The sequence below is a fragment of the Schistocerca cancellata genome, chromosome 6 (assembly GCF_023864275.1).
Source record: "Schistocerca cancellata isolate TAMUIC-IGC-003103 chromosome 6, iqSchCanc2.1, whole genome shotgun sequence".
NCBI classification, from domain to species: Eukaryota; Metazoa; Arthropoda; class Insecta; order Orthoptera; family Acrididae; genus Schistocerca; species Schistocerca cancellata.
In genome coordinates this window covers 73,366,931-73,370,200 of record NC_064631.1, presented here as the reverse complement: position 1 = coordinate 73,370,200, position 3,270 = coordinate 73,366,931, and the positions used below count along the sequence as shown (strand labels likewise).

General features: G+C 40.3%; 1 pseudogene; it reads left to right on the top strand.

Moving 5' to 3' along the window:
- The first annotated feature begins 2,532 nt into the window (after positions 1-2,532).
- Positions 2,533-2,650, top strand: LOC126089613 (5S ribosomal RNA; annotated as a pseudogene).
- The last annotated feature ends 620 nt before the right edge of the window (positions 2,651-3,270 follow it).

Genomic DNA, 3,270 nt, shown 5'->3' with positions numbered 1-3,270 from the left:
AGACTCACAAGGAGGGCCATGACGCTGGGATCTCAGATTTACTTCAAACTTTGTGTGCTCTTAGTAGGCCGTTAAAACAATACAATGTGCAAGCGTTAAGGTGCAATACTCTGGCAATCCAGAGAAAACCGCAAGAGAAGCTTTACGCGTTTTCTATGTGGCTTGTGTATCTGTGGGTTGATGCTACAAGTCAGATTCATGGAGGTCAAGTGATTAACATTCGAGCTTCATAAGACGAAAGTGTATGACGTGACGGTTCGACTCCCGCCGGAACGTAATCGTTAATCTATTTTTTTTTCCATCACTGGTCATATTATTTAATTTATGCAACATTTGAAAGATAATATAATAAACAAACGTGCATTTTCATGAAGTTATAATTTATGTTTTTCGTGTCTGTATGACAAATATCATCCTGCAACGTGTGATGACGAGAGCACATCCGACGAGTAATTGTACATCACTCTCGTGTTTGGGACACTGTCACCTATCATATTACTGATTGTGAATAACGTCATTGATATCACTAGTCACTCAGGTTAGACTTGGGTTTTCCAAGCCTGTCTCTTGTCCCTGAAAGCTTAATTATAAATAGCAAATAGTCAAATGGTAAATGATACATGAAATCGACTACAACTTCATGAAAAATCACTTGGCTTTTTTGGTCATTATATTACCTCTCAAATGTCATATAAATTAAATAATGTAACCAGTGATGAAAAAAATATAGATTAAAAAGAAATGGTAGCGGAATTTGAACCGTTGCCTCCTCCACGAACAGCTTGACTACAAGGACTTCTTACGACTGGCACCTATGCACAGATACATCAGTTATATAATAGACGCGGAAACCTTCTCGTGCGATTTTCTCGGAATTGCCACAGTAGTGCACCTTATTACTTCCACAATATGTAGTTTTAATGGCCTACAGAACGTGTACAAAGTCTGAAGTAAATCTGTGATCCCAAAATCGCGGCCTACCTTGTCAGTTTTGACTGACGAGCCAGCCACCTGAAGAATGCTGATCTGCAATAGTGTATCAGTGTGTTTAAAAGTGTGCTTGTAGAACGTAGGTAAATCTGTGACGAAGGGCCACAGGATACAAAAATCAAGTCAGTTGTAGCATTCAAAGTACTGTCGACAAACACAATAATGATGAATACATAATTGTACTAAGCTAGTTGGAAACTGGTGAAAATTCGAAACGTGTTAAGTTATAAAAATAGTGGCTGACTGATTATTTTAAATTGATTTAATTTACAGTCATGGACTTAAACTATCAGCATTGTGGATAAAGCAGTGTTTTTATATGCGCTTCAATCTTTCGAACAATACATTTTCTTAACAATGAAGGAGCACCTTAATTTCCTACAGATTGCAGGACTACAATCAAGTTAGATCGCAATCGTCATTAACTCTCTTGTAGACGTCGCAAAAATCCTATGTTGTATAAAAGCTGAATATTTCAATTCGTAGCGGACACCGGACTGCAGGATACGAAGAAGCAAGTAAAACGTGATACCAGCCAGCTTTATGTGCAACTAAAGAAGGTAATTCTGTTTTATATTCCCACTATTCAATGCACTCCTCAAGTAAATTAAGTTTTTAGATGTTCTTTCTCGTTGAAATGAACCTAGGTAGTGCCTTTGCCAACACACTGCTTCGTAATTTGCTGTTCGTATGCGCCACGACTGCTGCTGTCGAGGGTTGTTATTGATGATCATTGAGCATTAGCTGTAATCCCGAGCTTCGGTATTGTGTGAGTGGGTCACGACAGAGTAACGTAATCCCTTTCCGTATATTGAGTAGTAAGACTAACCGCTATGGTGTAGCAGACAAGGGATAACGTTAAACCGTAACGGTGTACCAGGAGCTACTGGACAACGTTAATAGCTAATACAGCAAAAGTGAAGTAAGCGCAGTATTTTTTTCTTGAGGACATTGCTACACAGGTGTCAAGGGCCGTTTTATTTCTACAACGGAAATGCTTAAGAGGATACAGTGAATGTTTTTAGACATTCCATTGGCCAATCGTGTGAGTAACATGTTTGTAACAACGTTCAAAGGGAAACTCTAAAGATTCTAGTTTTTGGCTACTTATTTGATAAGACAGTGCTATAACAAGTACATTCCAAAAGAGGCTGTTTCCGTTTTCAAGAAGTTAGCGCCGCTGGCTAATAAATCGAAGATCGTGGTTCGATACCTGGTGACTATTTCTCATTTTGTCTGTTGCAAAAATCTGTAACTGTATATACTCATCATTTACAGGCCAGATGAGGAACTGCTTCAATAAAAAAAAGCAGCAAACCTGACACTCAAGCAGTGGCAGGATTTCTTACACCGGGCTGGTAACCACACGACAGTTACTCAGTTACTTACCTGAAAAAGTACCCCTCGGAGCTAAACCACTATTGCAACGTTAAACGACTCAGAAAAAACACAAACATCTAATTTTTAGAGTTGCAAACTTCAGTCGATAAAAACGGAACCCTTATACGCAGTCGATAAAAACGGAACCCTTATACTTTATAGGGCAACGGCCTTGCCGCAGTGGATACACCGGTTCCCGTCAGATCTCCGAAGTTAAGCGCTGTCGGTCGTGGTCGGTACTTGGATGGGTGACCATCCGGGCTGCCATGCACTGTTGCCATTTTCGGGGTGCACTCAGCCTCGTGATGCCAATTGAGGAGCTACTCGACCGAATAGTGGCGGCTCCGGTCAAAGAAAACCAAAGTAACGATCGGGAGAGCGGTGTGCTGACCACACGCCCCTCCTATCTGCATCCTCATCTGAGGATGACACGGCGGTCGGATGATCCCGATGGGCCACTTGTGGCCTGACGACGGAGTGCTATACTTTATAGGATCATTTTTATTGTCCATCTATCCGTCTGTCTGTCTGTCCGACTCTTAAAAACCCTTTTTCTGAGAACTGGGTTGACGTAACAAGTTGAAATTTATCCCACATACTAAGGTAGGTCCCTTGACGGTGTAAGAAGCTGGAGTTTCTAAACCAATCCAATCAAAAGATAAGGCCGTTAATGTCATACATTTTGATACTTGCAAAGTCACTCATCAAAACCTATAGAGGTACTTACGTGGAATCATGATAATTGACAAGAAGCGAGGTTTTACAGTAGAACTAAAGTAGAATATCCAAAAATTGTTAATTCGTAATTATAGAACAGGAAACGAATCTTTATTTTTATTTTTTATCCGACTGCCTAGCTGTCTGTTCGTTAACATCGATTTTTCTCAAGGACAGTTAGAG